Raw genomic sequence first — 12,406 nt, forward strand, 5'->3', positions numbered from 1 at the left:
CCCTTGCCCAGAACATGGTATTTTCCCTCCCCCCAGCAGCCTGACTCACACAGACCCCTCTGCATCCGGTCACAGCACAGGCCTCAGGCCCCGGGCAGCCAGAGACCATCTGGTCAACCCAGGCCAGACTCTGCGCTCTAATAATAAATGTTGGACAAAGGAGGAAGGAAAGAAACAAGAAAGGGAGGGGAGAGGAAAGGAGGGATGGAGGGAACTCATGTGTCCGTGGTCTTCAAAATAAGCGTCTTTTTTCCTCCATTTTCTAGAGCCGTGGTTCTCAGAATGCGGTCCCCAGATCAGCAGCCTCAGAACTTGTAGGAGAGCAAATTCTTGGGGCCCACCCTAGCCTTCCTGAATCAGAAACTCTGGGGTGGGTCCGTTCTCTGTGTTAACAAGCCCTCTGGGGGATTCTCAGTCATGTTCTAATTTGCAAACCACTGCCCCAGAACTGTCTTGAGGAAGTGATCTTACTGAGCTGTCCTCTTTTTAGCTATTTCAGCCCCGGGGTCTCTTCCGGCCTTGTGGAAGCAGCCTCAGCCTTTGCAGACTTCACCCCAGTAGTGCCCCTGTTTGACCCACCAAGAGGGGTGCGTGGAGAGCAGCCCGGGAGCGGGGGGTGGGTCTCCAGCAGGAAGCAGCGTCTCTGTGTCCCTCACGTCCATTAGTTCATTTGAACCTCCTGACAATCTGTGAGGTAGGCAGGCCAATACCAGCACCTCAGTTTTATAGCCAGGAAAAGAGAGGCTTAGAGAGGTAAAGGGCTGTTCTCCCTGGAGAAATTCCCAACTCCTTGGGGGACAAGATCTATGCCTGATAAACAGTTAAACAACCGGGCAGAGAGACTTTCTGCTCCTGGGTGGGTGGGTCGGGGCTCCCGCAGCCCCACCTCCCCCTGCAGCAGGTGAGGGGTGCCTATCCAGGACATCCTGGGGGGGAGCGGGGAGCAGTGAGGGACCTGGGGGGTCTTGGGCCTCCTCCTACAGTTCTGGTGGGCAGCATTTTCCCCTGGACCCCAACGAAGCCCACCAGCACCTCTGACCCCTATAAAGTCCTTTATGTTAAAAATTCCTCTGGACACAGCAGTCCCACTCCTGGGTATATACACAAAAGAATTCAGAGCAGGGACTCCAAGAGATATTTGCATACCCATGTTCATAGCAGCATTAGTCACAATAGCCCAAAGGTGGAGACAACCCAAATATCCATCAATGGATGAATGAATAAACAAAATGGGGTTCATGCATGCAATGGAATATTATTGAGCTATAAAAAGGAATGATGTTTCAATACATGGTACAACATGGATGAACAGTGAAGACATTATGCTAAGTGAAATAAGCCAGACACACAAGGACAAATACTGTATGATTCCACTTATATGGAATAGAGTGGTCAGCGTCATAGAGACAGAAAGTAGAACGGTGGTTGCCAGAGGCTGGTGGGAGGGGTATTGGGGAGTTAGTGTTTAATGGGTACAGAGTTTCGGTTTTGCAAGATGAGAAAGCTCCGGAGTTGGATGGTGGTGACGGTGCCCAACAATGTGAATGTACTTAATGCCACGGAACTGTACACTTAAAAATGGTAAATTTCATGTCATGTATATTTGACCACAATAAAAATTGCTATCCGTTAATGAGCCCCACTGTCCCCACCCCCCCAAATCCTCTGGATGTTGGAACCAATTTCCAGGAAACAGCAGCACACAGATCATTCTGCAAATCTCCTACACAGCCATACAACCTCCCTGACACCACAGGAACAAGGGTAAGAAAGCCCTGGACATTGGGTTCAATTTCCTGAGCTCCCATGTTCTGGCACTGTGACCTGATCTCAAACTCGCAGTCTCCCCTTTCATGAAAGGGACCAATACTATCTCGGGGTTCTTGTGAGGACTAAGAAGGAAGCGATCTGAAAGCTTCTAGCACATAACCAGTGCTCCATCAATGGTAGTTAATTTATGGTGCTTCCTCAGCCTGGAATGTTCTCCCCCTTCTCTGCAGGGTAAGCTCCTGTTCATCCTTCAAAGCTCAGCCAGCTGAAATCCCACTGCTTCTATGAAGCCTGTGGTAGCCCACAGGATCATTCACCAAAGCAGCTCCTCCTCCCTGTCCTGACGTCTGATCGGTCACAGCCATGCAACTCGAAGGAGCCAGATGGTGCTTTGCCGTGACTTCTCTCCCTCTGCTCTGGCCACCTGGTTCCTGGGAGCAAAGCCCCAGCAACTCACAGAGGACAGGTCACACGAGTAAGAAACAAGCCTTTGTCCCTTAAGCTTCTGAGATTTGGGAGTTGCTTGTTTCCTCAGTGTAACCCAGCTCAGGGCCACTCAAAGCGTGGTTTCGCTTCCGCAGCCTTGGCGTCCCCTGGGCGCTGGTTAGAGATGCAAATTCTTGGGCCCCACCCTCGACCTACTGAACCAAATTCTGTGTAAAGCACTAAGCATGGCTTCTCTCCCATAAAGGTGTTCAGTGGTTGTTATTCCCCCCCCACCCCCCTGAGACTTCCACAGAAGACTCTGCTAGTGGCCTACTCAAAGCCGTGCTCCCCTTCTCCCTACTGAGAATTCAGGTTTTTGAGGGGATGACAATGTGCACAGGTGAAAACATTCAGTTTCCCAGACTCCCTTGCAGCTAAGGGTGTTCACGTGACCTGGGTTCTTTTCTGGCCCAGAGGAAGTCAGAGTGGGAATTCAGGGAGAGCTCGTCAAAGACCACAGGCCCAGGTGGCAGGTGCCTCTGGCTTTGGGCCTTGTCCTTCCCCTTCCTTCCTGCCTATTACTTGGGTGTGGTGGTAGATTGTTACCCAGTGGCTCCAAGGAATCACACCTCCCTGTATTCACACTCTTGGGCAATCCCCACCCACACTGAATCTGGGCTGGCCTGAGCCTAACTCTGGCCAATAGCATGTGGCCGCAGTGACTTGTGCTCTCAACCTGGGGCCTGCCTACAGGAGATCTCCCCACAGGAGGTCCCAACCTGGGGCCTGCCTACAGGAGATCTCCCCACAGGAGGTCTCAACCTGGGGCCTGCCTACAGGAGATCTCCCCACAGGAGGTCCCAACCTGGGGCCTGCCTACAGGAGATCTCCCCACAGGAGGTCCCAACCTGGGGCCTGCCTACAGGAGATCTCCTCATAGGAGGTCTCAACCTGGGGCCTGCCTACAGGAGATCTCCCCACAGGAGATCACATTCCTGTCAAAGGGAGGGACATCCATCCAACCCATTGTCCAAACCTGAAAGCCGGGACTCACCTCACCTCTTCCTCTTAGTCTGCAGCCAATTGGTCACCAAGCCTGTCCTCTCACATGGCTCAGGTCCATCCCAGGCTTGATCCATGGGGCAACTACCTACTGACCTCCCGCCTCCATCCCTGCCTGCCTTCTATCAAGCCTGCACATAGATGGATTGTCATCAGATTGATTTCTTTTTTATTTTTTAATTATTTATTTTTGGCTGCGTTGGGTCTTTGTTGCTGTGTGTGGGCTTTCTCTAGTTGCGGCGAGTGGGGGCTACTCTTTGTTGCGGTGCACAGTCTTCTCATTGCAGTGGCTTCTCTTGTTGCAGAGCACGGGCTTTAGGCACACGAGCTTCAGTAGTTGCAGCACGCAGGCTCAGTAGTTGTGGCTCGCAGGCTTAGCTACTCCGTGGCACGTGGGACCCCCTGCCCAGACCAGGGAACAAACCCGTGTCCCCTGCATTGGCAGGCGGATTCCCAACCACTGCGCCACCAGGGAAGTCCCAGATTGATCTTTCTAAATGCGGACCTGAAGATCATTCCCCAATGCTTTTAGGGTAAGTCCCAAGGCCCTGGCACGGCCTACACATCCACATGTTCTATGGTGGCTGCCTCGCTCTCCAGTCCCATCTCTGTCCACTCCCCTCTCTAAACATCATGGGCCCTGGACATACCATGCTGCTCCCTGTTTCTGATACCAACTTCACCTAACAATACCTCCATGTCTTTGTCCCAGGAATGAAAAACATCATCCTTCATGTTGACTCAGTGTCTTGGTCTGCTCAGGCTGCTATAACAACCACAGACTGGGTAGTTTGAACAACAGAAATTTATTTTCACAGTTCTGGAGGCTGGAAGTCCAAGATCAAGGTGCCTACAAGGTAGGTTTCATTCTGAGGCTTCTTTTCTTGGCTTGTAGGCAGGTGCCATCTTGCTATGTGCTCACATGATGTGTGAGGACAGGGAGAGAGGGAGTGAGTTCTCTGGCATCTCTTCTTATAAGGACACTAATCCTATAAGATCAGGACCCCACCCTTAAGACTGCATTTAATCATAATTGCTCCGTAGGGGCCCAATCTCTAAATACAGCCATGCTGGAGGTTAGGGCTTCAATATATGAATTTGGGAGGGAAACAAATATTCATTCCATAACATTCAATTAGGAGTAGCTGCCTAGAGAACTGTGTTGAGAAGAATTCTGAGGTCCTTCCCAGGTTCTGTGATAAAGAGAGCTATGCTTGATTAGTCATGTCTGCCTGGGGCTTAGAAAAGAGGGATTGCGGTAGCTCATGTACTGTTTATTTTCTTTCTCTGTTTTATGTTTATCTTTTCTACTCTCTCTCTTGGCTCAAGCACAATGCCTGAGACATTCTAGGCTCTCAACACATTTTCGATGAATGAGTCAACAAGTGAGTAGTTGTCTCAAAGCGAATTTCACATCCATGATCTCATTGAAGTTTCACAGCCAACTGTGAGGTAGGGCAGAACGATCAAAGATGCTTGGAAATCTCCTTGAAAGTGTTCACCCCTCTCTCTCTTACCCCATACTGGAGATGCTACATTTTTCCTAGAGGCTACATGGATGCCTGCACCAGGGTCTGTCCAGATCACAAGGTGGCTCTTGCTGACATTGTCTCCTACAGTTGCTGAGGCCTTTGCCCTTCCTGCTACCCCACCACCCCTGCACCTCCACTTATCCCAGCACTGCCAACCCCATCCTCTGGCTGACGTCACTTTGAATGAAAAGCAAATACATTCTGTGGCCTCCAAGCCCGGTAGAGCAAGGGAGGGATTGATTTGTCTTCTGATGGGAGACAAGGGGCATGTGTTAACCATTGCTGTGACACAGGAAATTGAGAGCAGGTAAGGGTGTATGTGATGGGGAGAGGGTGCCACGGTTAAAGGGGAAATGGATTCAAGTCTCCAGTATACTTGTTAGAACACAGCTCATGTAATTGTGAGCATGCGTCTGAGTGTGTGTGTGTTGGTGGGCTGCCTCTCCCCTTCCTGTCACCCCTGTTCCCAGGCTCAGCTGTGCTGCCCCTGCCATGTGCCACGTGCTTGAGCCCCTTGAGGGCTGAAGACGGACCCACTGCCCTGGCCCTGCTCCTGCTCTGTCTGCTGTGGCCTCTCCCCACTGAGCACTAGTTCTCAGCTAGCGCTGTGCTTAGCCCTGTGAAACGTGCTCCAGCCCATGAGGAGCTCGTGGCCTGTGTCAGCAGCAGGACCACCCTGGGCCGTGTGTTGGGAAGGCCAGAGGCCGTGACCCCATCTCATTGGCTGGGGAAGGCAGGTGAGCAGGTGCAGGGCTGGGCGGGCATGTTTAGGTCAGTGCATCCCCCTGTTTGCCTGCAGTCGAAGTGGGGAGCACGGGGCTGAGGAGAGGAGACCATATCAGGAAGGATTGCTGGAGCCACACTGGACAGCGAAGAGCTAGCACCAATGCCTGCTCTCTGGGCCTCACAGCCTCAAGAACAAAGCCAGGACTTCCTGCAGCTGGTTCACTCCGGGTTCTCTCTCCTCACTGTGGCCACTGTCTCATGTAGTTACTGCTGGGAGAGAAGGAAGCCGAGCCCAGCTCTGCTTAGGGCCCAAGGGGGGCCCAGGACCCAGCTCTCAACCAGGGCCTGGCCTCCAGTGAGTTTCCCAAGGCTGGATAAAGCCTGTGATCATTTCCCAGGCCCCTCACAGGCCTTCCCAGGAGACCCACCCGGAGGGCGCTGGCCTTTCCACTTCCTCAGCATCTTCCTGGAGGTCCCATGAGTCCAGCCAAGAAGGCAGTCGAGTCCCTGGGGATGGAGTCATAGGGAGAAGGTGAGGCATCTGTGCTCCGGGAGAGCGACCTCTCTGCTAAGTGCTCGGCGCCCTCAGAACCGCTTTGAGAAGGTCTCTGTTCGAAGCCTGCCTGTGGACAAACCCGAGTCCCATGACAAGAATCCTGGGTGGCTCACTCTCTACGAGGCTCCTTACTCCCCAGCAAAGTTGTTTGATGTTTATTGCATTGTAAAAATGGAATCTTTTCACAGCCATTTTCTCGTATGTTGTGTCTTCTACTGTGGGCCCCCAGAAGGGGGCCAGGGCTGTGTACTCTTGGCCCGTGCTTCCCTTACTAAGAGAGCCCCACTTTCAATCAGGCTGCAGTACACCCAGCCTCTGATTGGTCTAAGCCAAGAGTAACCCCACCCCGTTTGCTCTTGACCCTGGCCGACAATGACAAGTAAGTGGCTTCTGGGAAGATCCATGTTTTCCATATACGGAGGAGGGCTGTCCTCGTCCTCCCCTTCCTGCTGTGCATGGTCCTGCGAGGGTGCAGAGCTGAGGCAGACATCCTGCTGCCACTGGGAAGACCAAGGAACCCCTGGGAAGTGGCCAGAGGGCCACTTCTGGCTGACATGGCAGAGCCTGTTGTCATAACCAAGCAGGACCCTATTGGGCCTTCCTGGGACAGACCACTCCCTCATATCCTCTACTGTAGCTCCTCTCTGAAGTTCCTAGATAATAGTATCTGATGCACATTTTTAGAGTTGCTTTACAGATGCTAAAACCCCAATCAAATGGAAGAAATTAACTAATTGATGACCATGAGCACGTAGGCCCGGACCTACTGGTGCCTAAGGGTTGATAATGTTAACCCCTGTGACACCACCCTGTTACCTCACCATCAGCCAATCAGAGAATTGTGCATGAGCTGATCACAGACCCTGGGAGGCCCCCCCCTCATCTGGCCTTTAAAAATTCTTTGCTGAAACCCTTCAGGGAGTTTAGGGCTTTTGAGCATGAGCCACCCATTCTCCTTGCTTAACACCTTACAATAAATGCTGCACTTTCCTTCACCACAACCTGGTGTCAGTAGATTGGCTTTACTACATGAGGGCGAGTGGACCCAAGTTTGGTTCAGTAACACTGTGACCAATTTCAATTCTGCATTGTATTTTAAATTTCATTTATTGTCATCAGTCTTACATTTTACAAAGAGGACCATGACTTTCACTGTTTTCCTAATTTTAAGAAAATCTGCACAGTCTTCCTATGTAAGTTGAGTAAATGAGAATGAGATCAATGAGGTCAAGGGAAGTTCACTGTCACCTGGACCGGTGGATAAGATCAAAGGCTTATTTAAATAAAATTTGCAACTATACGTGAACAAACTCAGTTTTCTACAAAAAACATCCTGGTAAATGTTACTGGAACAGACATATTCTGGTCTCAAGGTTTTTTTGTTTTTTCATTTTAATTAATTAATTTGGCTGGTCAGGTCTTAGTTGCAACACGCGGGAGCTTTTGTTGCGGAGCGTGGGCTCTCAACTTTTGGCCCGAGCGGGCTCAGTAGTTGCGGCACTTGGGCTTAGTTGCCCCGCGGCATGTGGGATCTTAGTTCCCCTACCAGGGATTGAACCTGCGTCCCCTGCATTGGAAGGTGGATTCTTAACCACTGGAGCAGAGGCCGGATTCGGCTCCACTATGTGAGTGAGAGGAGGATAGATAGATAGAATCTTTGTGCACAGCGCTAATGACTATCTCAGCTACTATGAGGGGCTTCATTATCTGCCAGTGGAAACCAATGCACTTCACCTAGCATTGTTTGACTCTTATCTCTTTAGGAGTTCTCTGATCTATCAGCCTGGTGACTCTACAAAGAAAGAATATGAAATTAGTTTGGCATGACTTATTCCTTATTCCAACTCACACTGGCTCATGGGACTTCCCTGGTGGTCCAGTGGTTAAGATGCTGTGCTTCCAATTCCGGGGGTGCAGATTCAAACCCAGGATGGGGAACAAAGATCCCACGTGGTGCATGGCCAAAGAAAAAGAAACGCTCACACTGGCTCCAAGGACAGTATTTTCTCTACCTTGTTTTTAAACTTAAAAAATATTCCAATTTAAATTCTTTTTATTGGGATGATATAAATTATTTAGTCCTGCTTAATTTTTATCTTTATCCTGAATATGTTATTTTGAAGATCATAGATCTAGGATTGGTGATGCCTGGTGATGACACAAGACCACTAATGAATGAGCATAATGCTCTTAAAAAAAGCTAATGCACAATGTCACCAGGATAAGGACATAGGAGACTCCTGAATTTCCCTCCTCACATGGACACACCGAATATACAGCTACACATGGAGCAATTCCCCATAACGAAAATCCAGAAACTGTCAACTTGTCTTCCAAAGTGTTGTACATTTTGCATTCCCGCCAGCGATGAATGAGAACTTCTGCAGCTACACATCCTCACCAGCATTTGGCATTGTCTTGTTCTGTATTTTGGCCATTCTAATAGGTGAGTAGTGGCGATATTTAAATTCTTTTTGTTTCCAATCTGTATTCTAAGTCAGCCATCCCCAACCTTTCTGGCACCAGGGACCGGTTTCGTGGAAGACAATTTTTCCATGGGTGGGGTGGTGGGGGGCAGGGATGGTTCAGGCGGTAATGCGAGCGATGGGGAGCGGTGGGGAGTGGCAGATGAAGCTTCGCTCACTCTCCCGCCGCTCCCCTCCTGCCATGCAGCCCGGTTCCGAACAGGCTGCAGACCCTGTTCTAAGTGATGACAATCTAATGTGTAGCTAATTGTTCTGGCATTCTCTCAGGGATAAACGAAACTTACAAATCTATGGTTTCTTAAGTCATGCATAATCAATTGCCAAAAAAGTAATTGCACGATATTCATTGTTACAGTGTTGTAAAGGCCTTTTTTATATAGTCAAGGCAATTACAAAGTCTGGAATGAATGATCAAAAGTATTATGAATACTCAAAGCTCTGTGTGTGTGTAACCAAAGATCGTTGAAACCAACTGAGGCTTAACCTCAAATGCAACAGAAGACTTGGGTTTTCTAAGAAGACATGGGGTGTCCTGGCATTGACAGGCCAGGTTGGGACACCCCATCCGAAGATAAGCAGAATGTGCCGTGAATGCACCTCCCAGGGGAAGCCCTTCCTGGTACTTGCTTAAGATTCCCAGTGAGCTAAGAGCAGCCCAGTGTCCAGGAATCCACAAGACTCTGACATAACCTTTGACCTAAGCATTTAAATGAGACAACCAGGGGTCCCAGGACTGTCTGTGAAGAGAGAGGCAACTAGCACCACCACGTGATGGAACCAGAGGGTGAAATCAGAGAATGGAGAGGCCTGAAGAGGAGATGACACCAAAGGGTCATCCCCTCAGCTCCTCTGGGATGGAGTTAGCTCAAGGGGAGGCACACACAAGGTCCCCTGAGTGACCACGAGTGACATCCAAGGGGGCAAGCACAGACTCTTTAAATAGCCTGAACTCAGCTATCCTTCCCTCAACCCTTCCTCCCGGACTCTCAGCAGTCCTCTTCGGAATGGTAGGAGTTCAACGTGAGCAGTCACCTGTGGCTGAGAGGGCAGGGCAGGCCTTACCTGGAAGTGGGATTTGGACTGTGCATTTATTATTATTATTACTGTTATCTTTGGCTGCATCGGGTCTTCAGTTGAGGCGCGCAGGCCCTTCTTGTGGAGCACGGGCTTCTCTCTAGTTGTGGCGTGCAGGTGTTTTTTTTTTTTTAATTCTCTCTCTAGTTGTGGCTCACGGTCTCCAGAGTGCGTGGGCTCTGTAGTTTGTGGCACGCGCGGGCTTAGTTGCCCCGCGGCATGTGGGATCTTAGTTCCCTGACCAGGGATCAAACCGGCGTCCCCTGCACTGTGAGGTGGATTCTTTACCACCGGACCAGCAGGGAAGTCCCTGGACTGCACATTGATGAAAAGATGGAGCGGGTGGGGAACTGGCAGGTCAGTGAAGAACCTGATTCATCAGGAGCGGGAAGTTCCTGGAAAGGGAGTTAGGCCAGAAAGTTGAGCTGAGGACCAACTGCAGAGGCCTTGAATGTCGTCAGGCTGAAGCTTTCAGATGTTTCACCAGGAAGCCGTGGAATGCCTCTGACGTGGGACTCGACATGCACAGGCCTGCGTGAAGCCAAGACAGATCTGACAGTGAGCTGTGGAACAGACTGGGCAAGAGAGACTGGAGACAGGGAGGTCTGACCTAGGCTACGGTCATGGTCAAAGCCCAAAGTGAGATGTGCATGGGTCAAACTGGAAAAGGAAAGGAAAAGACAGAGATTCTGGGGACCAATCCAACGAACTTGGGAGTGAAAAATACAGAGAAGTTGACAATTTAAAAATACCCTCTGGGACTTCCCTGGTGGCGCAGTTGTTGAGAGCCCGCCTGCCGATGCAGGGGACGCGGGTTCGTGCCCCGGTCCAGGAGGATCCCGCATGCCCGCAGAGCGGCTGGGCCCGTGAGCCATGGCCGCTGAGCCTGCGCGTCCGGAGCCTGTGCTCTGCAACGGGAGAGGCCACAGCAGTGAGAGGCCCGCGTACCGCAAAAATAAATAAATAAAAAAAAATACCCTCTGTTCACAACCTGTATGATGCTCGCTTGTAGACAGCTGTGCCCTAAGAAAGAGAAAGGGCCCTAACTGAATTGGTAGCATGTTCCTATTTCCAACTCTTTTATGTGGGTCACACTCTCCCAGGAAAATGGAGAGTTTCTTTCAAAAGAAGTAACTCCCCCCGACCAGTGCACATGTATTATTTTTTCCTGCCAAAAGAATCCCGGCTATCTTCTCGGTTCTGGGTATCTTATTTATAATTTTTATCTCAAAGGCCTTCTAGTTCTTTCTCCACTTCCTGGGGGAGCCAGAGTGGGAGGTGGAACAGGGAGACAAACTTCTCTGTTGATCTCATTGAATCACCAGAGTTCCAGCAGGAGAGAGACGGCAACAAAGTTACACCCTTGTTACCAGAGAGAACATAATAAATGGACGATTTGTAGAGACTTTTACAGAGATGTGGACAAGATGAAAGGAAACCAACCAAGATGGTAGAGCACCTCCGGGATAGTAACATGGAGAGCCATCAGCACGGTCAGCTTGAAGGGACCAGGAGAGGAAGTAGTTATGAGAACCCAGAGAGGCCTGTAGCTGAAGGATGTTGTCTCTGGAAAGCTGCTGTGGCCTTCAGTGTAGGAACCAGACACACAGCTGCCAACCCACCCGCGCTGGCAAGGCGCTAGAACAATCAACGCCCTGCAGGCTCTTTCCTCCTGCCCTCCTATTTCCTGCTGGTGTCTACTATGGGCTGAAGTCAGCCAGAACCCAGCAGGGGAGGGAGCCCCAGGGACAGTTCACACAGGTCAGCCCCTGGGGACAGAGCAAGATGGAGGAGAAAGTGGAGCAGATATGGAGGGACGGATGGAGTATTCAGCAAGTTAATATTGACATACAAATCAAAGCAACACGGTAGAAACTGGCCTATCCTTTACAGAGCACAAACTATGGATCTAGCTTGAGAAAATGATGTAAAGTCAAGGCTTTACTTGGTGAGTGAAGGGGTCTTTCTCTTTGGAAGCTGGTCTGCAGGGAGAGGAGATGAGCTGAGGCCCCAAGAAGCAGGCACCCAAGAGCACGTGAAGACAGGACAGGATGAGGGACACTGCAAATCCCTTTTCAGGGTCCTGGTTTCAGTTTTCTGAGAGGACTGGTGGCCTGTTTTCATGAAAGTCCCTTAATTCCATAAAAAAAAATTCCCCTTTTACAAAGAGCAGCTTGTGGAAGTTTCTGTGTGTTACAACTAAAGAACTTGAGGTCCGCTTCATTTGAAACAAAGGAACCTTGAGCACACGATTTCATTTAATCCACGTAACAGCCCTGATGGGAGGTAGATCCCCTCATCCCCATTCTATTTTATTTTATTTTTATTATTACTACTTTTCTAGCCACGCGGCTTGCGGGATCTTAGTTCCCCGACCAGGGACTGAACCCAGGCCCTGGCAGCGAAAGCGCGGAGTCCTAACCGCTGGACCGCCAGGGAAGTCCTCCCTTATCCCCATTTTAAAGATGAGGCTATTCAAGTTCTGAGTCAGATCAGGCAATCTTTGTCTAGGGGTCTGGGACTCACACACTCGGGTCTGCCTCCAACGCTCTGGAATTTTCGAGGACTCTGCAAGCTGGCAAGCCTGGCCAAAAACAATTTCCAAAACCAGAAGGGAACTCCGCCTTTGACCAAGGCACCCCACGGGGAGGCTGGCCTCTCTGTCCGTTTGCCAGCTGCAGCAGCTGGAATTCTGGGAGGAGCCAGCAGGTACGGCCACCCAGCGCCTAAATGTTTGAAAGGGACCAAACTTGGACTTGGAAAACTGCAGCCGA

The sequence above is a fragment of the Physeter macrocephalus genome, unplaced genomic scaffold (assembly GCF_002837175.3).
Source record: "Physeter macrocephalus isolate SW-GA unplaced genomic scaffold, ASM283717v5 random_109, whole genome shotgun sequence".
Taxonomy (NCBI): Eukaryota; Metazoa; Chordata; class Mammalia; order Artiodactyla; family Physeteridae; genus Physeter; species Physeter macrocephalus.